Here is a 26,646-nt window from a genome sequence, read left to right as displayed (position 1 = left end):
GGTTACATTCCAGTGAGGAAGACACACGGGTCACACAGCTGCTACGAAGAACAAAAGGTAAAGGGGCTGATGGTCATATGATAGATAAATGCTACTTAGGTAGAAGGGACGAGGAGGGCCTCTCTAAGGAGGTGACATTTGAAAATTGAATGAATTGAGCCACAAGCATGTAGCACACACTTCCAAATCCATGGAGGTGTAGACGGTAATGACATTTGTTTAACCTTTGTGTATATGTTTAGTAGCAGACTTTAAAGGTTACTATTTTGATAGCTGTCACCTACCCTGGAAATGACTGTTAAGAGCAAGCAAATAATTGTCTCCCAAATGCTAAACTGAATCCTCTACAAAATGAAGCCAGCTTACCAAATTGAATGCTTTTTTTTTTTTGCTCCTATGGTAATCCTTTAAAGCCAAGTCTTAAATAGTCATTCTCTTTCTCTTGCTCTATTACTTGTTACCTGATTATCCACTCTTAGTTAGCTATTTATTTTTTTTGTGTTTATAGACTGTTTTGTGGACTTCTATATTGTCTTGGGCAAAAAGCCTAACAATCAATAATTTAGTCTGTCTTTTTTCTTTAAATCAGAGTTTTGGTTTGCACATAATAAACCAGTGTGCACTTCTAATTAAATCAATTCAGCAAATATTTGTGGCCTAAATATTATTAGCAAGATAATGTTTTTAGCACAAAATGGGAGAAAAAGATGAGCAAACACTGTTTAGCTCTTAGACAACATACTATGTGTATAGTAGATAAGTGTACAAATAACAATAATATGAGGAAGAAATTAATTTCTCAAAAAAAAATCTCATAAAATTGAGAGACATTAGATGAGGAATATAAATTACTTCAGTTCAGTCGCTCAGTCGTGTCCGACACTTTGTGACCCCATGAATCATAGCAAGCCAGGCCTCCCTGTCCATCACCATCTCCCGGAGTTCACTCAGACTCATGTCCATTGAGTCAGTGATATCATCCAACCATCTCATCCTCTGTCGTACCCTTCTCCTCCTGCCCCCAATCCCTCTCAGCATCAGAGTCTTTTCCAATGACTCAACTCTTCACATGAGGTGGCCAAAGTACTGGGAAGGAGGAATGATTTGAAATGAGTCTTAAAAGCAAGGTAGGATTGCAAACTATAAAAAGAGACCCAGAAGGCATTTCAGAACGAAGGTAAAGTAAAAATAAGTAAACGAAGACAAAAAGAGGAAAGGCAGGTTTGGAGGATAGATACTCCAGATTGGTTGAAATGCAGGTCATAGGGGTAAAGACTGCTAAGTAGTTAGATGGTGTCAAACAGGCCAGGTCAACATTATGAAGAAACTGGAATGCTGGAAAGTAGTGGGATTTCCCAAAGGGTTTTGAGTTGGGAAATATCGCTAAGTATATCTAGCATTGAGGGAGGAAGTAGATATAGGTGGGAGACTGGCTTGGAATGTACTTCTAAGGTACAGAGGAGAGATCATGAATGTCTGAGATGTAAAGCAATGGCACTAGGAACCATAATTTCTGAAAAGAAACACAAACTTGTGATGGTATCCTTAAGGGATCTTGGCAATTGATTAGATGTGAGGCAAGGTAGAGAAAAATGTAAAGATTATTTTTTAATAATAATGGCACCTCTTGGGATGAGTTATTAGGAAGAGCAAATGCAGAGTTCAGTTTAATAAATATTAAGGTATTGCTAGGACAGGCAGGTGGAGATGAGTAGATGGAAATCTGGGATTGGACCTCGTGGGAGATTTGCTAGTAGAAATCATTTCAAAGGTGAGAATTGTGCCCATGGAAGAGAATCAAAACACTGGGGAAATAACTGTAGAAAGAAAAGGGCAGAAAGCAGGGGTCTAATTTTAGAGGTACTTTTTAATTTTTTGGTTAGTAGCAGCAGGAGAAAGAACCAGAAATGTTAAGAAATAAGGAGCAGTAAGAGGTAGGATAGCAACTTACTTATGGAAACCAAGGGAGGTAACAGTTACAAGGAAAAAAGCATAGTCAATAGCATCAGATATATCCCTGGGACTGAGGAACTAAGAAAAGGAACTAAATTTCCTAGAACTAACAAAAGATCATGGCATTTATTTCTTAGTGATGAAGGAAAGCTTGTTTCGAGTAGCGTGTGTATAAGCACATGTGTACACAAAGGGAAAGGAGCTAGAGAGCTTATGTAAAAACCAAAAACAGGATAAGAATTATTAACACAGTACAAGGGAAAAGGAATAAACTAACATTCATTCCATGCTTACTTTGTCCCAACACTATGCAAGTTATGCTCAGTCACTCAGTCATGCCTGACTCTCTGCTACCCTTTGGACTGTAGCCCGCCAGGTTCCTCTGTCCATGGGATTTTTCAGGCAAGAATACTGGAATGGGTTGCCATTTCCTCCTCCAGTGGATCTTCCCAACGCAGGGATTGAACTCATGTCTCCTGTATCTCCTGCATTGCAGGAAGATTCTTTACCGGCTGAGCCATCAGGAAAGCCCTACTATGCAAGATATACTTACGTTTTCTTATTTGGTACTCATTAGCGCTGTGTGAAAGATGTTATTATCTACTACAGATGAAAATACAAGGTGCAAGGAGGTTAAACAAGATGCTCCAGGACATACATCTATATCCACAATAGCTCTGAAATTCTAGCCATTGTGTGGCAGGGGCCAAAGGCCGTGCTTTCTCTATGACAACAAATGCCATCTTGAGGCAGGAGGCCTAGAACTAGGTTCAGTGGGTTCGGCAGGGAAGAAGACCAGAACCTCCTCCTCGGAAATGGAAACAAAAGAAATGAGGGGTGGTAAAATACATACTAAAGTAGAAGTCATCTGCTGTGAGTGACTGACCAGCACCTCCGTGTTACAGGCAGAAAAGTGGAGGAAGGACTAAATGGTTCACGCTTCCTGTCTTGAAAGACAGGAAGTCTTCCTAGAAGACTCCTGCCTAGATTTCAGTAGCCCAAACTGCTAAACCTACTTGCAAGGTAGGCTCAAAAATGTAATTTTTATTTCAAGTTGGGATAATGACTAGAGCTTCACATATGTTAATAGCCATCCTAATCACCTGGGGATTTGCTTAAAATTGCAAACTATGAGCAGGGGCTCAAGATTCTTTATTACATACAAATTCTTAGTGATTGCCTGGCTGCAGGTCTGTAAACCATATTCTGAGTAGTAAAGTTGTGGACCAGTGGTTCTCAAACATTATTGTGCATCAGGATCACCTGCTAAATGTGATAAAACAGATTTCTGGGCCCCACCCTCAGAGTGTCTGATTCAGTAGGCCAAAGTGGGGCCTGGGAATTTGCATTTCTTAGAAGACTCCATGGGATGCAGAATGTTGCTGGTGGGTGGGACCACACAGGAAGAACTACTGATATGACTTCTTTTGGTGACAGATGGTTGAGACAGTGGATGACAGAGAGGCATGGCATCAAGAGGGGAGCAGGGTTTGTTTGATTTCATTTTACTGTTCATTTTACTGTTGGTGATAGCAGTGCCATTATATTCACACTCCCAATGGATTAAAAACAAATGTCCACTATCAGCAGGCCTGATATATATTCTCAAGCTTTCTGCCTCTACACGTTCTCCATGTCAGGAGGAATCCTAACCAAACTGCAGTGCTGATTCAGCTAACCGTCAGTACTGAGTTTCACAGTGTGTGAGTGAAATCAATATGTAATACGAAGAAATTAAAATATCCTAGCGTCTCTAGTCAGAATAGTCTCCCCACATTAAAGGGAGACTGTTTTCTTCATAGTTGGAAAATTTAAGGTACTCCACTCAATCTCTTGTTTGTTTTCTATGTCAAAATTATTGGGTTACCTACTGATTAGCAGACCTGGCCAATTAGTCTGATGATCTCATCACATATTTTCAACTTCTCCAGCTGTGAGTTACTTTTTATACTGACTCTTTCAATTAAAAAAACTCCCCCAGCTGAGACAAATGACGAGTAAAGTGGTAATGCCCACCAGCAATTTATCCTGACGACTTATTTAGAGCAGCGTAAGTGGTACAACTGAGCTGAGGGGTAGAATTCAGGGAATGCGTTGTGCCGCTGTATTTTGAGGCACTGAGGAAGTCCACAGCTCCTGGCACATGTAAATAAAACTGGTGCTAATTTCAACTGAATCTCATTACTACTGCAGGCGGTATATGTGAATCTATGAAAACAGATGAGATTACTTTGGGAACATGCCCAAGATGTATTCACTTATGTCCTGGAGAGGTAAGAGTAAGAACAAATTGACAAAGAAGTAGGAAATGAAAATGAGTAAGATAAGTCCCCTTCACAAGAACATATAATCTTACTTTGTCTAGCCCTTATTCCTACCTCCTCAGAGAAAGTTTTTCTTCCCCTGAGAGAAAAACTCAGAGGTGATTTTGTTTTTCCATAGGTCCCTTCTATGTTCAGAGGGCAGTAGGGTAAAAGATTTGTCAAAGAATCCTCATAGTTCCAGTTTCTACATGGCTTCTTGGTCTTTAATGGACACTGTGGTTATGTTCCAAAGAGCCCCTAAAAATAGAAAGAACTTAACCTGCTGTCTTAAGTCTTTAATGAGGGCCACTTCTCTAGGCATGGTCACTTCAGACATTTATTTTCAAAGGAAAAGCCACCTTAGAAGCTCGATGAGAAAAGAAGAATAGTCGTAGAACAGCCTGGAAAGCTAAAAGCATCTTTGCCATTCAGACCCTGACTGCATTAGCAGGGTGGCTGGCAATCACCTTGTGCCTTGTTCAAAGCCTGCCATCTCTGCAGGCTTCCAACTCCTCCCCTCCAGCTTGCTCTCTGATCAGTAAGATTCTCTGTGTCTTTGCGTAAAGGTCATGGAATCCTAACAGCTGCAAAACATTTTGAAGGGGGATTAACTAGCTTGATTCCAGCCTACTGACTGAAATACATGACTCAGAATGAGAATCTCAGATTAATACTATGGATTGTCATCCCAGATGCCAGGAAATTCAGACACCTATGTAACCCCTCTTGGAAAAGGAACTATCTGTATCATTTCCTCAAGGCTCCTGAAGAGAATAAGCAATGAAGGGCTCAAAATTCCTCAATGGACTTCACTTTAAGCCACAAGAGTTCCAAAGACAATCACAAGGACCAAATCCATTCAGTGTCATAATGACTCAATTTTCTAGAGAATGTATTTAAGACCAATGTAGGAAGAGACTGGATGTGGACAAAAGAAAAACACACACACACAAAATTTGCTAAATTAACTGATTAATTGAAATAAACACAGAAACCACAGCTGGTTTCCAGTCATCAGACGGAGTTTGTGAGGAGGGCTAGCTCTGACAATTTGGAGTGTGGTGTAGACCTAAGGAGTGTGGGAGCAGCAATATGTTTATTTGTGCTTAAATAGAAACACAGATAGCTAGTCCAAGCAAGAACTTCCTCCACAGAAAGAAACTGCAAATAACCCATCCCCTGGCTGCCAACTAGAGGCTTATTTTAGGAAAAGTAAGTAGGAACAGGCGGCAAGGCCAGTCCAGGAGAATTTAGAGGTGTTCCTCCCACACACCAGGCGCTCATTAGCATGTCTCCTCGGCTTCTGAACCATGTAACAGCTGCAGACAGACAATAGGGGAAACTGTCACCGAGAAACAAAAAGGTCCTGGAAAAGCCTGTTAATTAAGAAAAGATGGACGGGGATGTGTTTTTAGAAAGCAATACAACTCCTGAACAGAGGGGAAAAATTTAATAGAGAGTTTTGAAAGACAAGGACTCAAAGGAAAATAAATCAAAGTAAAATAGGTCATCACTCTTCAAGGTGAAACCACACTTGCTTGTTCCTCATGCATTTATCCCGCACTTACTGAGAAATGCTGAATTTCATGAGGGGAAAAGAAATGGGATTAGTTTCTATTCTTCAGCAATTGGCATTTATTTGCAAGGATAAAAAGTTTATACCAACAACTGCTATGCAAAATTACAAGTTTTGGTCACTTATGAGGTGGAACATACCAGCTGTTTAGAACTGTTGCCTTATTATAAGCACATTGCTAGGATGAGTTTAAAAGGATGACAACTTGAGATGCCACCATTGACTTTGGAAGAACAGATGTGTTAAATGTAGGTTGCAGAGCCAGGTTGACTGTCTTTTTTCATTTTTCTTTTCTTAAAATCCATCAACTCAAGAAAATACCCCTCTACTTATTAGCAGCTCACCCCCACCACAAGCTACATGTTATTTACCCAGCAGAGAGTTCAAGGTCACTGCCTAGAATGGAAGAAACAGGAATGGTAGGCACTGCAAGCCCAAGAGCAGCCAAACAGCGCAGGTAAAAGTTAGACCAGTGCAAACAGAAGCAAGGACAAAAGGCAATGCAAGTAGGACTCCTGAGGGACTTAATGGAAAACAGTAGCTTACAAAAAAAAAAAAAAGAGCGAGGGAGAGGAGCCATTACAGAATTAAAATTCACATCACATTTGATGAAAAAGGACAATAAAAATAATTTACTGATTAATCACTGTTAATCATAATCACCACCTTATGAAGTGGTGATAGCAATCCCATTTTCCAGATTCAGAAACTTGCTATGGAGCAGAGAGACAGGAATCTGCAGAGCCAGAATTAACGTATCAGCTGATGAGCTAACCACTACAGCATCTGGACTCTCAGTTTCGCTGGACTCGGGAAACTGCAAGTAGATACCAATAGCAGTGGATTCTGGAAATTTCCATCCAATGCCCATGTTTCTTCTCTTACAATGGGCTTTAGGTTGGGCCGTGTGCATCTAGCTTCTATAGGTAAAGGATAGCACAAAGTCAAAGTGAATGGCATCTTCAGCCCACAGCAGACTGCAGACATTGCTATATGTGCCATTTTCAATCACTTGACTCCATTATGTCCCTCCTCTGGAAGTAGCCTTGAGCCTTTGTTCTTCTGGGTAGGCCAGAGTACACGGAGAAAAACGAAGCTTGGCAATTGCAAGTAATGCCCTGATGTGCAGAGAACCAGGCTCACACCTTCGAGAATAAAGGCCTTTCTCAGAGGTGCTTCAGTACAGCTAGCCCATAGCTACCTGCCCCTTGGATCTCTGCAGGAAAGAGGTCAGGTTCCAGGGCTCATGTGGGCCCTTAATTCAAGTGAATGGACATCCAGGAAGTTGGGGATAAGGAATGAAACATTCAGTTACAGCACAGGGGCAATACTAACAATGTTTATTTGCAGGTTCCAATGGCTAACTTCAACCAGTTTTAAAAAATCAAGTTTGAAGACAGAGTGACAAATATGATGAGAAATATCCTAGATTCTCACATTTCTTATGACTGGCTCTGAAATGGATCTGATAAGCTCATGGTTGTGTGTAAATTAAATTGTCTGAAAGGAGCAACTCCTGGAACTGAGGCTCAGTTTATTATTCTGTTGTTTTTAATCTCCATGTTGAGTTTGTCTCCTGACACACCCAGAGAGGGTATCCAAGTGAGAGACTGAGAAGGAGGGCGCCAACGGAGCAGAGACGTGCTTAATGTAGACACCATTAATAAATCACTGATAGTTAAGATATAGATTGGATGATGGGCGGCAGATGGGAAGGAGGTACGTCAAATTGCTTTTCTCATATAGATTATTGGATTAACAAGGAAGCAGCAGGCAAGTGGCAAACTGGTGTAACAAATTGCTATCATAAAAAAAAAAAAAATTGAACTTATCTCAGGATGGTAATAAGGCTCTGTAGGCCATTAGCCCTTTGGAGAGGTGCTAGAAGTGGGAATATCCCTCTGAGATGGTAATACAGAGAAAGCTCTCCATACGCCTCCTCCCCTCACTATTGTACCTAAGCACATCCTGGTGAGAGGAGGGGGATGGGACACAGCCAGACAGCAGAGGGAAATGAATTAATGAATGGGTTAGCAGGTGCATGCCCCACATGATGAGAGATAAACAGAAGTATATACACCACACCATTCTGGCAACCAATGCTGGTTGCAACCAATACTGCTCGCTTTATTTGCCCCCTGCAGACCCTCCAGCTTCTTATTCTGAAAATTTTCAAACCTACTGACAAGTTGCTGCTGCTGCTCGGTTGCTTCAGTCATGTCCGAATCTGTGCGACCCTATGGACTGCAGCCTGCCAGGCTCCTCTGTCCATGGGATTCTCTAGGCAAGAGTAGTAGAGTGGGTTGCCATGCCCTCCTCTGGAGGATCTTCCTGACCCAGGGATAGAAACTGAGTCTCCTGCATTGCAGGTAGATTCTTAACCGCTGCGTCACCAGGGAAGCCATTGGCAAGTTGCACTGGTAATAAAATGAGCACCTGATAATATTATGCAGGCTTCACCAGTTGCTAATATTTTGCCACATTTGCTTTGTCTTTCATTTTCCTTCTCTCTTTTTGGTGAACTATTAAGTGGTAGACATCAAAATGCTGTGGTGGTATGTATTTTCTGCAAACAAGGTCATTCTCCTACATATTCACAATGGAATTGATCATTTTCAGGAAATTTTAGCTTTCACAAGTAATATTATACAACATACAATCTATGTTCAAATTTCCCAAGTTGTTCCAATGTCTTTTATAGCTTTATTAAACATCCAGGATTTGATAAAAAAATGCATTGTTTAGTAATCATATCTCTTTAATAATTTATATTCTAGAACTGTGCCTAGCTTTTCTAACTGTTAAGACACTGACATTTTGAAGTGTCTGGACTAGTTGTTTTGCAGACCATTTCTCAATTTAGATTTTTCTGATTGCTTCCTCACGATTAGAATAAGGTTAAACATTTCTGGCAGGATGTGTCTCTCATAGTACATCACTTCAGGAGGCATATGCTGCCAGTTTGTCAAACTTGGTGATTGTTAAGTTTCACCATTTGGTTAAGGTGATGCTGTCAAATTTCTCCATTGTAAATAGAGCCTGTTCCTTCTGTTATTAATAATTCTGAAACTGGGTGATTGTAAGATCAATGTTTTACACAATAGTTTTAGCATGTTTTGATGATTTTTGTTTGAATCAATTATTACAATAGTCATTGATAGCCTTAGAAAATCACTTTACATTCTTTCAACACTTAAGAGTTGTTATTCTTTTGTAGAAATAAATGTTTATTTTTATTTTCTCCATTCACCTCCATTATTTTTGCTACCACTATGGCCTCAGAGAGGTTTACTGTAATCCATTCTGGCCAATATTTATAATAATATTCTAGTTGTCACAGATTTGTTCAATGTAAGCCTCTTTAATCTGGCACCAATGATTTTTTGACGTTGTCTTATCAGTGTTTGAGCACTTCTTTACTTTTTGATTCAGTTCAGTGTTCTTGGCTCACCCTGTACTTCACTGCCCCAGATTTAGGGTTTGTCAGTTTTCCAGGGAGTCCTGGTTCCTTTGAATAGAAGTTGGCAGTTAGAAACCAAGATAAGGTGATCAGATCAGTTCAGTTCAGTTCTGTCACTCAGTCCTGTCCGACTCTTTGCGACCCCATGAATCGCAGCACGCCAGGCCTCCCTGTCTATCAAAAACTCCCAGAGTTCACTGAGACTCATGTCCATCGAGTCAGTGATGCCATCCAACCATCTCATCCTCTGTCGTCCCCTTCTCCTGCCCCCAATCCCTCCCAGCATCAGAGTCTTTTCCAATGAGTCAACTCTTCGCATGAGGTGGCCAAGGTACTGGAGTTTCAGCTTTAGCATCATTCCTTCCAAAGTAATCCCAGGGCTGATCTCCTTCAGAATGGACTGGTTGGATCTCCTTGCAGTCCAAGGGACTCTCAAGAGTCTTCTCCAACACCACAGTTCAAAAGCATCAATTCTTCGGCGCTCAGCCTTCTTCACAGTCCAACTCTCACATCCATACGTGACCACAGGAAAATCCATAGCCTTGACTAGATGAAACTTTGTTGGCAAAGTAATGTCTCTGCTTTTGAATATGCTATCTAGGTTGGTCATAACTTTCCTTCCAAGGAGTAAGCGTCTTTTAATTTCATGGCTGCAGTCGCCATCTGCAGTGACTTTGGAGCCCAGAAAAATAGTCTGACACTGTTTCCACTGTTTCCCCATCTATTTCCCATGAAGTAATGGGACCGGATGCCATGATCTTCATTTTCTGAATGTTGAGCTTTAAGCCAACTTTTTCACTCTCCACTTTCACTTTCATCAAGAGGCTGTTTAGTTCCCCTTCACTTTCTGCCATAAGGGTGGTGTCATCTGCATATCTGAGGTCATTGATATTTCTCCCAGCAATCTTGATTCCAGCTTGTGTTTCTTCCAGTCCAGCGTTTCTCATGATGTACTCTGCATAGAAGTTAAATAAGCAGGATGACAATATACAGCCTTGACGTACTCCTTTTCCTATTTGGAACCAGTCTGTTGTTCCATGTCCAGTTCTACCTGTTGCTTCCTGACCTGCATACAAATTTCTCAAGAGGCAGATCAGGTGGTCTGGTATTCCCATCTCTTTCAGAATTTTCCACAGTTTCTTGTGAGCCACACAGTCAAAGGCTTTGGCATAGTCAATAAAGCAGAAATAGATGTTTTTCTGGAACTCTCTTGCTTTTTCAATGATCCAGCGGATGTTGGCAATTTGATCTCTGGTTCCTCTGCCTTTTCTAAAACCAGCTTGAACATCAGGAAGTTCATGGTTCACATATTGCTGAAGCCTGGCTTGGAGAATTTTGAGCATTACTATACTAGCGTGTGAGATGAGTGCAATTGTGTGGTAGTTTGAGCATTCTTTGGCATTGATAAATACATTCATTGCTACTTAAGTATAATTACTTTTAAGCTCTTTGTTTGAGTTTGTACTGATACTTCCAAGTCTAATCCAATACAGCAGAGTTCTCCTTCCCCCTTTCCCCATTTTTTGCCACTCTCCTACCATGAGAATTCCATGCCCCCCAAACATCAATATATTTGCTTGTTTGCTCGGTTGTGCAATACCCACAGAATTGTTTCAAACTATTCAACCACCAAAAGTTTCTTTTCATCTTTAGAAAATATACCACTGAAGGTGGGATGCAGTCAGAGTAAGGTTCAAAGCTTTTACTGGAATTAATTCTGGCTTTGCTTCTTCTACATAGAATTCAATTCATGTGTTTGTATTCAATTTCTAGATTTTACTATATGCTTGATAAATTAATAATGTTTTCTGAATATACAAAACATTAATGTGGTTTAAAAGTCAAAAATAAATTGAAATGTAAACTTGGAAAATATCAATCCCTCTATTATCACTTTGTTTTCACCCATCTCCAATAGACAACCAATTACCTTAGTTTCTGTGTTAACCATCTTGTGCTTCCCTTCGAAAATGTTTATTTATATGTATGTGTGTTCAGATTTCCTTTTGCTACAAAAATGGTAGCAGACCATTTTTACCTTGTTCTTTTTCTTTTCAATATGAAAATTTGAAATTAGACACATCTTTCTAAATTCCTTCATTCTGTTCTATTCAACTTCTCAGGTAATGAAATTGTATCTTGGCTCCAGCTAAAATGAGTGGTTCCTGAAAAAAGAAGCTAAGAACATGAAAGAGATGAGGATTGTGTTAATTTTCTAACTGGCATAGGAATTTATGTGCAAGTATTTCACTTAATATATTTCTAAGTGTGCTTCAGATGGCCCCTCAATTCATAATCAGGTAAGGGCGCTCACTAAAAATTCTTATTCCCAAGCTCCACTCCAAATCTACCAAATCAAATTCTCTGTAGGGTAGAGGTCAAGAATCTGCATTTTCAAACTAGTGGGTGATTCCATGGGCCTTCAGAGAAGCTTAGGCTATTATGAAAAGAAGAAGAAAAAGACTCTGTCTTTTCACTTGAGTGTTTAAGGCCTAAGGCTGCTTTTCCTATAAGAGCATGATTTTTTTTTTTTTTTAAAGAAGTTGGTTTCTTTTGGAGTAAGGTCTGAGCCCACCTCCATTACTGGATTAAGCTAGCTAGATAAACTCTGTATTCCTCTTGGATCTTTGAGATGAATCAGAGTTGGATGGAGCATACTAGAACCACACGCAACTTTCCCCTAATTTCTAAACCTCAGAGTAGAATTTCCAGGGAACAGTGGCCTTCCAAATGTTCCAAGTTTCAATCCATACTACATTTCTGCCAATGGATAACAGAGGAAAAAGGTGGACGGCAACTTTAAGTATCTCAAAACTCTACTATTTCCATTGCTTCTTCTACACTCCTTAGCTCTTCCATATTCTCCAGTATGGATTTGAAGATGCCCAAGTGCACACGGTCTTATCTAAAGTTAACAGTTTTATTTTAAAATGAGATATTCTTGGGGGAAGGTAGGGGAAATTAATCATCAACTCCATTTTGCAGCTATGAAAATTGAGATGCAGAGAAGCAGTGTGGTGAGAGGCTAGTTGAGAGAGCCCTTCACAACACTGTGAAGTAGTTAAACCTTGTCTTTAATCATTTACTTTGAACAGCCAGTGTTTATCAAGTACCTACTATGAGCCAAGGACTTTCCTCCATGCTTTTCCTTCTTCAGCTCATTTAATTTTTATACCACCTTTACAAAGCAGATACTATCACCATCTGTCTCTTACAGGTGAATACACTGCAACTTACAGATGGTATTACTTGTCCAATTTGCATAGTGAAGCAAGAGCTAAATCTATGTTGCTGTAACCAGAACCCAAGCCCTTAACTATTACATAACTGAAAAGGGCTTCCAGAAACATGGTTCTTTATGATACTAACCCAGGTACTCAGTGTCAGAGTCTGTTGATGGCTGTCCTAAGGATTTCCACTTAATAGTTGACAAGCTCTTCCCCATGAATTCTTAAAAGGGCAGGGATTCAAGAAACTTTTTTGTGACCTTAGCCAAGCCTCTGTGCTTTCCTAGGATTGTGTCCTCATGCTGTGAAAATGAGAGGGAAGAAAAAACATTTTTGAAAGTATATATACATATACGCACACACTCACAGACACATATATATGTGAAAGATATAATCTTTCACTACTGATATAATCCAAATGTCTAATTTACATTTTCACACTAAGGTTTTAGTAGTTTTGTTTGCTACTTCTTTATTGCTTTAATATTTGAAGGTGCCCCTCTTTATTCCCAAAAAAGGCTAATGTATTAACTCCAAGAAGTCTCTAATAGCGCAAATTTTCAGACAGAAAATCCAAAGAGTATTGAAATGCTGCTGTATCCTGATTACATTTCTTTTCCTGTTCTGAGGACAACTGTGTTCAGAAAAACACTCTCAGAGATAGGCTGGATAAATTGGGAACAAGGCCCAGCTCTCTGAAACAGGATTGGCAGAAATGAGGTGAGAACACAGGGCCCACAAGCCAGCTGGCATACATGGCAGGGGTCCCTCCCAGGCATCGGAGATTCAGGGCAACCATAGAAACCATATGTGTGAGAAACACTGGCAGAGGAGGGATAGTATATCAGAATTGTCTCCACATGGGGTAAATCCCAGGAGATTTGATGTGCTAGTGGTCTCCAGGCCCCGATCTTCTGGTGTTGGGAGGCAAAAACTCCTCTGTACCCCACCAGTTAATGAGACAAGAATTGCTTCTCTCATTCTCACCCTGCGTGGTGTTTTCTGTCTCAGGGACCCCTTTGCTGATGGTTGCTGGATAGAAATAACCTGTCATCAATTTTAAGGTTTATGAAGACAAGACAGACCTTACTTTGCTATGCCTCACAGCTCATGGCTCTTCTAGACAGTGGGTTCTAACTGTACATTGTATTAATTGAAGAATAGAGAATGAAGCCAAGTTTCCAAGGTGGAGAAATCCAACTTGCCTTCTAGGTAAAATGAGATAACATGTAGCCCGTTCTTCTATTGCTTGTAATTCATTAAATCATTCAACAAATATTTATTGAAAAGTGCTTACTTATGTATCAGGCACTCTATTAGAAGCTGAGGCAGTAAACAAGTCAGGTAGTAAGTCCTACCCTCTTGGAGTTGAGTATATATTGGTGGAGGCATGGAGTGAAAATGCAAACAAATAGGAATTTCAGATAATGAGAATTGCTATAAATAACATTTTGATTTGTGATTTGTAACAAAAAATACATATTTGATTATTCAGATGACCACAAGATATTAATACTTCTCACATATATTTGTTCTTCCTCCACAGTTCAGATTTTATAAGTGTTGCAAAAGTGATAAAGGTCTCTTTTGACATGTTGATGAGGCCACTTGTTAAAAGCACCTACAGACGGGGGCTGGTGCCAGTGGAGCCACCCTTGTGATTAGCGGGTGGGAACTTCCAGTCCTACCTCCTGACCTCCAGATTGGGAGAGAGGCTGGAGACCGAGTTCATTCATCAGTGGCCAAGAATTTAATCAATCATGCCTATGATAATGAAGCCTCCCTAACAGCCACAAAGGATGAGTTTGGAGGGCTGCAGGGGTTGATAAACATGGGGAGGTGTGGGGAGAACGGCATGCTCCAAGGAGGCATGGAAGCTCCATCCCCTTCCCCACTCCTCCCCACTCCTTGCCCTATACATCTCTTCCATCTGGCTGTTCCTGAGTTATAACCTGTTATAATATACAAGAAGCGATAAGAAAGCCTTCCTCAGTGATCAATGCAAAGAAATAGAGGAAAACAACAGAATGGGAAAGACTAGAGATCTCTTCAAGAAAATCAGAGATACCAAAGGAACATTTCATGCAAAGATGGGCTCGATAAAGGACAAAAATGGTATGGACCTAACAGAAGCAGAAGATATTAAGAAGAGATGGCAAGAACACACAGAAGAACTGTACAAAAAAGATCTTCACAACCCAGATAATCACAATGGTGTGATCACTGACCTAGAGCCAGGCATCCTGGAATGTGAAGTCAAGTGGGCCTTAGAAAGCATCACTACGAACAAAGCTAGTGGAGGTGATAGAATTCCAGTTGATCTATTCCAAATCCTGAAAGATGATGCTGTGAAAGTGCTGCACTCAACATGCCAGCAAATTTGGAAAACTCAGCAGTGGCCACAGGACTGGAAAAGGTCAGTTTTCATTCCAATCCCAAAGAAAGGCAATGCCAAAGAATGCTCAAACTACCGCACAATTGCACTCATCTCACAAGCTCAAAATTCTCCAAGCCAGGCTTCAGCAATATGTGAACCGTGAACTTCTTGATGTTCAAGCTGGTTTTAGAAAAGGCAGAGGAACCAGAGATCAAATTGCCAACATCCACTGGATCATCGAAAAAGCAAGAGAGTTCCAGAAAAACATCTATTTCTGCTTTATTGACTATGCCAAAGCCTTTGACTGTGTGGATCACAAGAAACTGTGGAAAATTCTGAAAGAGATGGGAATACCAGACCACCTGATCTGCCTCTTGAGAAATTTGTATGCAGGTCAGGAAGAAACAGTTAGAACTGGACATGGAACAACAGACTGGTTCCAAATAGGAAAAGGAGTACGTCAAGGCTGTATATTGTCATCCTGCTTATTTAACTTATATGCAGAGTATATCATGAGAAATGCTGGACTGGAAGAAACACAAGCTGGAATCAAGATTGCTGGGAGAAATATCAATAACCTCAGATATGCAGATGACACCACCCTTATGGCAGAAAGTGAAGAGGAACTAAACAGCCTCTTGATGAAAGTGAAAGTGGAGAGTGAAAAAGTTGGCTTAAAGCTCCACATTCAGAAAACGAAGATCATGGCATCCGGTCCCATTACTTCATGGGAAATAGATGGGGAAACAGTGGAAACAGTGTCAGACTTTATTTTTCTGGGCTCCAAAATCACTGCAGATGGTGACTGCAGCCATGAAATTAAAAGACGCTTACTCCTTGGAAGGAAAGTTATGACCAACCTAGATAGCATATTCAAAAGCAGAGACATTACTTTGCCAACAAAGGTTCGTCTAGTCAAGGCTATGGATTTTCCTGTGGTCATGTATGGATGTGAGAGTTGGACTGTGAAGAAGGCTGAGCGCCAAAGAATTGATGCTTTTGAACTGTGGTGTTGGAGAAGACTCTTGAGAGTCCCTTGGACTGCAAGGAGATCCAACCAGTCCGTTCTAAAGGAGATCAGTCCTGGGATTTCTTCGGAAGGAATGATGCTAAAGCTGAAACTCCAGTACCTTGGCCAGCTCATGCGAAGAGTTGACTCATTGGACAAGACTCTGATGCTGGGAGGGATTGGGGGCAGGAGGAGAAGGGGACGACAGAGGATGAGATGGCTGGATGGCATCACTGACTCGATGGACATGAGTCTGAGTGAACTCTGGGAGTTGGTGATGGACAGGGAGGCCTGGCGTGCTGCGATTCATGGGGTCACAACAAGTCAGACACGACTGAGTGACTGATCTGATCTGATAATACACCTGTGATCTAGTAAGTAAAATGTCTCTCTGATTCCTGTGAGCCACTCTGGCAAATTAGTGAAAACCCAGAAAGAGGCCATGGAACCTCTACTATGAAGCCAGTTGGTCAGATGCAGAGGTTACAACCTGGGGTTGCAAATGGCAACTGTAAATGGGTGGGGGGAAGCCAAACCCCATATTGGAATAAAGTATACAAAGAAAATTAAAGCAGGATAATTGAATAGAAAAATGATTGAGACAGGGCACGGGAAATACCTTAGGCAGGAGAATCTGTGAGCCTGTGAGGATATAAGAAACTCTAAGCATGTTGGTCATAGCCTTTAACTAAAGAGGGTCTCAGTGAAGCTTGGAAATTATTTCTAAATTCATCAAGATTTTTTGATACTAGTATAAAGGCAATACAATGCACTTACTAAAACATTTTTAGAGCATAGTAGGATATGGACATGTATTTGGGCAAACTTCAGGAGATGGTAAGGGACAGGGAGACCTTGTATGCTACAGTTCATGGGGTCACAAAGAGCTGCACATGAACAGCAACAATAACAGGATATAAAAAACCCAATAGCCTCCTCTCAATCCTACTACTCAGGGAGATATTAATATTATCAATATATATAATATTTTACATTATAATAATATTATTATCTTGTGTATTCTACAAAACTCCTATCTTCGTATATGTAAATTCATGTATATGAGTAACATTTATATACAAGTAGTAACATATTAGCTTACTCTTTTGAACCACTCAGACCCCTTTCAAGAAAGAACTTCTTGCCTAGTTTCAAGGGATGCAATGAACTGACGCCTCTGGCCTCCTTCTTTTAAGGGTGACCTCAATTTTTGAGCCAACAGTATGGTTCCATCAGTGACTCAGCTAAACTGTGGTACAAGGTCCACCCATTTCTACTCAACTGACAGGTCTCTAAGGCACATTTAAGTTACATCTAAGTTACATTTAAGTTACTTTTTGCTGTGCTCTGTTTTGCTATTAACAACTATGCAGCAATTATCATCCCTAAACATATATGCTTGGACTGCAAGGAGATCCAACTAGTCCATTCTAAAGGAGATCAGCCCTGGGATTTCTTTGGAAGGAATGATGCTAAAGCTGAAACTCCAGTACTTTGGCCACCTCATGCGAAGAGTTGACTCATTGGAAAAGACTCTGATGCTGGGAGGGATTGGGGGCAGGAGGAGAAGGGGACGGCAGAGGATGAGATGGCTGGATGGCATCACCGACTCGATGAACATGAGTTTGAGTGAACTCCGAGAGTTGGTGATGGACAGGCAGGCCTGGCATGCTGAGATTCATGGGGTCACAGAGAGTCGGACACGACTGAGTGACTAAACTAAACTGAAACATATATACATGGGTGCCTATTTTTCTCCACCTTCTATCTAATATTGTTCAATATCTAATTTTTAATTTGTGCCATTCTACTAATGCTTTATTTTGCAACTTCATCATTCCGAATATATTCAGAATTGCTCTATATCTTACTCATCATTTGCATTTATCTCTGAGCTTCCCCTTTATGTTCTTTGCCTTTTTAATACTAGCTTGTTGGTATTTTTCTTATTGATTTGCTGGAGTGTTTTGTAAAAGAAATTAACTCTTTTCCATAAATATTGCAAATACTTGTTCTTGTTTGTGGTTTGATTTTTAAATTTTTAATGGCATTTCCCTTATTCAATAGTTTTAATTTGCATGAAGTCAAATTTATCTTTTTTCCAATATAGCTTCTGGGTTTTGTGTCATGGTTATAAAGCTCTTCTCAGTTCTAGTAATATTTTCAAAATAAGTCCTTATCTAATTATAATATTTTTATATTTTTTCCTTTAAAATTTGGGTTTAATCTGCAATTTTGATATAATGAAGTAGAATTTCAGCTTTTTTTCTTTTGCCAAATTATCGTCATGGTCTCTAAACATTCCATCTCTTCTGTGCTAATTCTAGATTTTTCTTTTATAATAAAGTCAAGCTATGTATCTATTTGGTTCTATTTCTAAACATTGTATTCTATTTTACTGATCTACTTTGGTAGCCTTCCTGGATACCAAACTTCTTTATTATTGTAGATTTATCATCTTTTAATAGCTCATAGGAACTAAACCTTCTAATTTTTAACTCCTTTTAAGTTATCTTCTTTCTTTAGAATCTCCCAGGCTATTCACTCATGTTTATTAGTAATGTTTATTTTTTACATTATTTTCCACAGATATCTTTTGCTTTTGGGTGAATAGCTAAAATGTGAATCTAAAACACATTCAATTTTAATCTTTGATTTGTTTTTCTAGGTGAAGTTCAGCATTATTTTAAGTTCTCCCCCCAAATTTTGTTACTTCAAATGGGATAGAATTGGATTTTTAGAGTAAACAAGCTTTTCATATTATACTATAATCTTGCAAGATGTTACCATTGGAGGAAAGAAACTGTGAAAGATACATAGACTCTTTCTGCATTTTTATCTTACAACTGCATGTGATTCTATAATTACTTCAAAATTAAAGATTTTCTTTTTTTAAATACCTAGTGCAATGTCTGATACATAATAGATTCCTTGTATTCTTTAACATAAATTCTTACAGGTATTCTTCAGTTTGCATTCATAAATATATCTCTCAGGCAAAGGTTAAATTAGTGTTACATTCCCACATCTCTAGCAGACTGGTTTGAAAACCAGCAATTAAGCAGTAAGAGAATGTGCACTAAATTATAATAATCGTCTTCTGGATCATAGGATCTTCATTAGGGTTCTTTTAATTTTTGTAGCAATTCCTATATTTAATCTTGTTTCTTGCTTTGAAATTTCTCCATAAATCACTAGCACCTCTTTCCCTTTTCAAATTAGAAGAAATGGACTATATACATGGGTTACATGTCACTTTGCATTTTTAATTTTGAAACCAGAAAATCTTCACTTAGCACTTTTCTAGGAAATGCAGATTACTAACAGGGTCAGTCCTAAGAAAACATTGCTGCTGCTGCTGCTGCTAAGTCCCTTCAGTCGTGTCCAACTCTGTGTAACCCCATAGACAGCAGCCCACCAGGTTCCCCTGTCCCTGGGATTCTCCAGGCAAGAACACTGGAGTGGGTTGCCATTTCCTTCTCCAGTGCATGAAAGTGAAAAGTGAAAGTGAAGTCGCTCAGTCGTGTCCGAACCTTAGCATGGACTGCAGCCTACCAGGCTCCCCTGCCCATGGGATTTTCCAGGCAAGAGTACTGGAGTGGGGTGCCATTGCCTTCTCCGAGGAAAACATTAGGAGGTCAATAAATCCTGCCTTGAACAGCAAGCTCATTTCTCCTCTGATATCATCCCTCAGAGAATTCCTAGGGGAGGGGTTATAGTTTCCCTTGGCTTCCTAAAGTCTCTCTAATGTTAGCTCACTTAAACTAGCTCTGGGTCTATGCTCAACATGTATTCCCCCACATACAGTGTTGTCAAAACTTAATTCTCTTCTATCTATGGAAATCTTATTTCAGAAATTCTGTTTTTTTGTTCAGAATATTTTGTGTAAGACATAAAGGGCCCTTGAGAGGAGGTAGTATAAATGTGAAATCAGCTGCTGGTAGCAGCAATCTGCTAGGCTAAGGGCCTTTCTATTAACATGTGTGAATCAATTTATACATGTTCTAGCTAAAGGAGTTGTTCTATTCTTCTAAAGGGTGAGAAAGGATGAGCAATAAATTCAGCAGAAATGCACACTGGGAAATTCCTGTAGTGTTGGTCAAACTGAGGATTTAGTTCTGACAAGATCAGTAGTTTTATCTTATTTATCTCTAGTACAGAATTGGCCTTTGCTATGAAGAAAAATTATGATCAACCTAGACAGTATAATAAAAAGCAGAGACATCATTACTTTGCCAACAAAGGTCTGTCTAGTGAAAGCTATGGTTTTCCCAGTAGTCATGGCTGGATGTGAGAGTAGGACTAAAAAGAAAGCTGAGTGCCGAAGAATTGATGCTTCTGAACTGTGGTGTTGGAGAAGACTCTTGAGAGTCCCTTGGACTGCAAGGAGATCCAACCAGTCCATCCTAAAGGAGATCAGTCCTGAATATTCATTGGAAGGACTGATGCTGAAGCTGAAACTCCAATATTTTGGCCACCTGATGCAAACAACTAACTTATTTGAAAAGACCCTGATGCTGGGAAAGATTGAAGGCAGGAGGAAAAGGGGACAACAGAGGATGAGATGGTTGGATGGCATCACTGACTCAATGGACATGGGTGTGGGTAGACTCCAGGAGTTGGTGATGTACAGGGAGGCCTGGTGTGCTGCAGTCCATGGGGTCACAAAGAGTCAGACATGACACAACTGAGCAACTGAGCTGAACTGAACTGATGAGAGAAAAATAAAAACAGAAAAACTAAGATCAGTGATTGAAAATAAGACCAATGGCTAATAGAGATAACTCTCTAATGATGACACAGAGTTTATCATCTTAGACAGAGAAGGTAAAACTACCAACCCTTACAAGAAAAAGCCCCCAAGGACTTTTGATACAAGATAAGCAAAAGTGAGTGAAGTTGCTCAGTTGTGTCCGACTGTTTGCAACCCCACGGACTGTAGTCTACCAGACTCCTCCCTCCATGGGATTCTCCAGGCAAGAGTACTGGAGTGGGTTGCCATTTCCTTCTCCAGGGGATATTCCTGACCCAGGAATCGAACCTGGGTCTCCTGCATTCCAGGCAGACGCTTTAACCTCTGAGCCACCAGGGAATGGTAGATAAGCAAAACTAAATCTCAAATTTCAACAGAGAACCGGATTCAGATTCAGGGGAATAATCTGACTAAAGCCTATCACTGGCTCAGTGGTAGATTTAATTATATTTAATGATCATTAGGAAAGTGTAAGAAAAGTATTATTTTGAAGAAAAAAACTTCAAACTTGTAAGTTTTCTTAAAACTCTTCTCTGTCATACTGGCCCACAATAATTTCAAGTGCTTATTAGAGCACATTGCTCTTGATATAAAAACACTAAATATTTTTTCTAATCTCAGTTTAACAAGTCCAAAACTTAGGCCCTTGGATGACATCATAATAGACAATGGTCATTGGAGTTAAAAAAAAAAAAAAAAAAAGGGCCGGGGAGTGGGGGGGTTGGTTAAATCATAGAGCTATTAACTAGCTATGTAATCTTGGAAAATTTACTTAGACTCTAACAGTCTGTCTCTTAATTTGTAAAATGAAAAAAATATAACTAATCAGTAAGATTTTATGGAAGAATTAGAGCAAATATATGCAAAATGGTTAGTACATGCACAATTCTCTCCCTGACCCACTAGGGCTGGGGTCAGGGAGGGAAATGAGTTACTAGAACAAAGAAGTTTGGAGAATGGCCCTACAACACTGAGACCCAGGATCCTGAAGAAGCGCTGCATGGCTGATGCTGATGACTCTGATGCTCAGAGAAGAGTTCCCAGGAAGCAGGACTCAGCTGGTGCAGATATTTGTGAGGAAGAAGGCTGAGTATGGGCAAATGGAGAAAAAAACTGCAAACAGAAACAAACTGCTATAAGCCATTGCTGCTGGGCCAAGACATGGCTCGGGTGAGAACAGGAAGCCAATAGGAAGAAGAGCGACCATTTTCTTTCCCTCCTCCTGCCTTCTAGAATCCCTCTAGTATTCTCTGTTGACAGAACCTTGTGATAACCAGCTGGCAAAGCAGCAATGCAGTCTGTGGAGTCCCAGACACAGCAAGACCAGAGTATAGAAGATTAAGTTTGAATCTGAAAATCAGTACCTTGATAACCAGCACGTTATTTTGTTTTTAATCATTTGTTATTTACCCATAGATTCTGCTCATAGTTGTCTTGGGTCAACTTCAATAATGATATCTATTCATGTATCCATTGAAATAGTGACAAGGGAGAGTTTTTAAAAAAGATTAAATGTCAAAAAAATTTGACTCCTGGACTTACTCTGCCAGTATATGGTATTTTCTTTAAGGAAAAATAAATAATATATTTTTGTTGCCTTTTGTGAGGCATCATAAGGGCCATCTAATAGTATTCATTTGTTTTGTATAGTATCTTAGTAATTTTTTTTACAGTAGGAATTCTTGACTAACTATATGCAACCTGTTTTTGTTTTCTATGAAATAGGAGTCCTGGACCAAATGACCTTGATTCTGTGTCCAATATGAGTTTGTCCATCTCTGCCAATATTTCCTCCACCAAGCAAGGCCTATCTTTCAGTAAGTATATAACTAAATGTTTGGCATTGTCCTAAGCCCTGGAGTGGATTTCCTGTATTCAGGATACTATAATCTATAAAGGAAACATAAAGACAAGTAGAAGATTATATCATATTCTTTTAGGTGTTCTGAAAGAAGCACACACAATGTGTTAGGCAAGCATGGAGGAGGGGTGTTTAATCCAAACTAAATGTGAATCTTGAATCTTGAAAGAAGAATGAGAATTAGGTAGCTGAGAAGAGAGAAAATAGGAATAAAAGGAAGAAAATGGGAGGTCATTCCAGGTAGAAGGAATAGCATGTGCAAATGTGAAGACATGGGAGGAAGCTGCTTTCAGTACTCACCAGCATGAGCATAAAGCCAAAGAGATCACAATTTGTATTGTACACTTTTAGCTAGAATTTAAAAATTACTAGATAGCAACATTTTAAAAGCACTATTATTTCACATAACAGGAAATCCAAAAGAAGGTATTTCTAGAATTGACTAATTAAGCAGTTTAACAATATCAGAGCTCCTCTTTTATGTTGTTGGTTTTTTTTGTTTGTTTGTTTTGGCAAATTCAATCTTCTGTGCTTCTCTGACTTTTCTTTTCATAACTCCAAGTATCATGTTCTCAATGCAATGCCCAAAAGTGAAATCAAAGGGCAAATCTTTCTCCATATGGAGCTCTTCCTTTTTAATCAGGGAGGATCATCTTTCCCCAAAACCTCTATACTATTCTGAATTTCCCCAAAACACACAGCCTAGAATAAGAGATGCACAGAGGTAGTGTTTGTGGGGAGAAGGGCTAGGATGACTGAAACAAGAGAAGAGGGAAAGTCAGTGTATAGATACATTATTAAGCTGGCTACTGTCATAGGCAATTGTGTCTTCAGAGGCCTCTGAAGAACCATGTAGGCCATCCTTCAGTATTGTCCATTCAGGACACAGAAGAAGGGAACACTTATCTCTCAGCTCCTGTCCCCCACTAGACAAGGGTTGACCCAGGAAGTTAACCCTGTTGTACTTCTGTTCTATGAATGCATGAATATGTCTGTACCTCACAGAGATGGTCCAAGGCAGAAAATGAGAAATTGATAAAGTGCTGTGAGCTATACTGAGATAAATGCCTGCTTGTTGCAGCAGTGGCCAGAGCACAGAGGTGAGCTGAAAGTGAGCCAGGTCCCATAATGATGTCTAACACACATCCCAGTGGACTTTTCTTCCATCTTCACTGTGAAGGATTATACTCTGACCCATCTAAGAACTGCAAAGGTGTTAAGGAGAAGCAACAAAAAGAGAGCTGCACGCTTATCTTCCAAAGCATCCAATTAATAGGTAATGCCTAAAACAAACAACCAAAAGAAATAAGTAGCAGCAATTTAGACGCATTAGCAATACAGAGGTATATTTCAAAAGAAAGTTTTAGTGTCGGAAGAATTTTCCTTGGCAGAGCAGGAAATAGGGATACAGAGTGCTGTTAGATTTTTTTAATGTCATATATTCTTTGATTCCTTAAATAAAGTTCATTTTAAACTTTGATTAAGAATAATGAAATGCACCAGCCCCAAGCATCCAGTATCGTGCATCGAACCTGGACTGGCAACTCGTTTCATACATGATATTATACATGTTTCAATGCCATTCTCCCAAATCTTCCCACCCTCTCCCTCTCCCACAGAGTCCATAAGACTGATCTATACATCAGTGTCTCTTTTGCTGTCTCATACACAGGGTTATTGTTACCATCTTTCTAAATTCCATATATATGCATTAGTATACTGTATTGGTGTTTTTCTTTCTGGCTTACTTCACTCTGTATAATAGACTCCAGTTTCATCCACCTCATTAGAACTGATTCAAATGTATTCTTTTTAATGGCTGAGTAATACTCCATTGTGTATATGTACCACTACTTTCTTATCCATTCATCTGCTGATGGACATCTAGGTTGCTTCCATGTCCTGGCTATTATAAACAGTGCTGCGATGAACATTGGGGTACACGTGTCTCTTTCCCTTCTGGTTTCCTCAGTGTGTATGCCCAGCAGTGGGATTGCTGGGTCATAAGGCAGTTCTATTTCCAGTTTTTTAAGGAATCTCCACACTGTTCTCCATAGTGGCTGTACTAGTTTGCATTCCCACCAACAGTGTAAGAGGGTTCCCTTTTCTCCACACCCTCTCCAGCGTTTATTGCTTGTAGACTTTTGGATCGCAGCCATTCTGACTGGCGTGAAATGGTACCTCATAGTGGTTTTGATTTGCATTTCCAGAGGGAGGGTATGGGGAGGGAGGAGGGAGGAGGGTTCAGGATGGGGAACACATGTATACCTGTGGCGGATTCATTTCGATATTTGGCAAAACTAATACAATATTGTAAAATTTAAAAATAAAATTAAATTAAATTAAAAAAAAGAATAATGAAATCTTAAAGTTGTATGTGAAAATTAACAAATGCTGCATAACTTCCATGATTCATATACCTTATGTTTTCAGATGCCATAGGTGTCCTTGAGATGTCTAAGCTTAGGTTAGAAAGAGCAGAGTCAGGGAATACTACTAAAGCATAGTACCTAGCTCATAGTAGTACAGAGTCAAGAGATGTTTAAGAAAGAAATGGAAAGTGGGAAGAAAAGAACGGAGGGCTGAGGAGAGAAACCTCTGATTAGTACCAGCCACCATCACAAGCGCCTCCCTCTGTGCATCGGAAAGGTGTCCAAACACAGCAAAGCCAGCCTGGAGCTTTCAGCTTAGAAGCTTCACTATGAAATAGTTCTAACACATTTACAATAAAGACAAAAACAGATGCCTAGGACTTCGTTTTATCTTTCTGTTCTTGATTCCAGGTGGATAAAATTAAGTAATGGCATAATGCTAGAGTCTTAAATATCAAGGCTGTGCCGGTTATGCACATAAAGAATTCCTCTGATGAACACTTGTGCCAGGCAACACAACAGCAAACCATCATCCTTCCCAGAACTTTGTTGTTGAGTCTTCAGATGCTGCTATATTCGGTAACTCCGTAGAAAACAGTAAATGAAAAGCGGAAAGATGACAATTCTCTTCAGTCAAAGGAAAACAATGAATTTCTGAATTTAATATCCTGGAACATCCTTTAATACGATGACATGATAGCTTCCACCTCTATGTCCCCAGTGCTTACTTACCACGGTGCCTTGTATGTAGGAGGTGCTTTATAAATTATTGTTGAAGTGGATTAATTTTATGGAATAGTGGAATTTATGTGGCATGTTTCCCAGTTATTCTAGCTCCTATTTACCCCTGCTATTATTTATTCCTTACACTTGTGTGTAGACTGGCATGTTTTCTATATTTCCTGTCACAAACCTCAGTAATAAAGGAAAAAAGAAAGAGGTAGGATGAAAGCAGAAGGGGAAAAAAGACAGAGGAGAGAGAGACAAAGGAGAGAGGGAAGGAAAGGGAACTGAAGCTTTGGACAGGGTTCCTGAGCAAGAATTGGTGGAGAAGAGAATGAACCAAGGGTGATTAAAATTTCTCTCTCAATATTCTTCCACCCGTGGATTGAGCCATGCTAGTTCATTCCACTTATCAACATCTTCAAATTTCCCTGTCTCCTTTATGTTCATTAAAAGAAAAAAAAAAAATCCCCATTGTAAGCCTCTATTAAAAAAAAATCTGAATACACTTGTATCCTTTAAATGTCAATATCATCACCTCCCAATTCCTTTGATTATTTTTGTAGTCTTAACATAAAACGGATATTAAATAGGCTTGCCTCAGTGACATGGAAAATATAGTTTTGTTTCCCGAGCCTGACTTACTAGGTTAGAATGCTATATTCAGCACAAGCTAAATACCACTCAGCAATGGAATGCTGTGAACAAAAGCTGCTGCTGCTGCTAAGTCGCTTCAGTCATGTCCGACTCTGTGCAACCCCATAGACGGCAGCCCACCAGGCTCCCCCATCCCTGGGATTCTCCAAGCAAGAACACTGGAGTGGGTTGCCATTTCCTTCTACAATGCATGAAAGTGAAAAGTGAAAGGGAAGTCGCTCAGTTGTGTCTGACTCTTCGTGATCCCATGGACTGCAGCCCACCAGGCTCCCCCGTCCCTGGGATTCTCCAGGAAAGAACACTGGAGTGGGTTGCCATTTACTTCTCCAATGCATGAAAGTGAAAAGTAAAAGTGAAGTCGCTCAGTCGTGTCCG

General features: G+C 39.8%; 1 long non-coding RNA gene and 1 other non-coding gene across 2 annotated transcripts in view; one reads left to right on the top strand and one right to left on the bottom strand.

Annotated features, from left to right (window-relative positions):
- Positions 1-26,356, top strand: part of LOC112584636 — a 36,504-nt gene extending 10,148 nt beyond the window's left edge. Inside the window, exons 3-5 of the long non-coding RNA XR_003108963.2 lie at positions 11,416-11,592; positions 22,384-22,475; positions 25,303-26,356. This is a non-coding gene — a long non-coding RNA (uncharacterized LOC112584636). The remainder of the gene's footprint in view (positions 1-11,415; positions 11,593-22,383; positions 22,476-25,302) is intronic.
- TRNAS-GGA lies at positions 20,925-20,997 on the bottom strand. Its single transcript has one exon. It is a non-coding gene; the product is annotated as a tRNA-Ser (tRNA).
- Positions 26,357-26,646: the final 290 nt, after the last annotated feature.

The sequence above is a fragment of the Bubalus bubalis genome, chromosome 1, assembly GCF_019923935.1.
Source record: "Bubalus bubalis isolate 160015118507 breed Murrah chromosome 1, NDDB_SH_1, whole genome shotgun sequence".
Classification (NCBI taxonomy): domain Eukaryota; kingdom Metazoa; phylum Chordata; class Mammalia; order Artiodactyla; family Bovidae; genus Bubalus; species Bubalus bubalis.
Note: the sequence above shows the minus strand (reverse complement) of the source record. Positions and strands in the feature narration are given on the sequence as shown.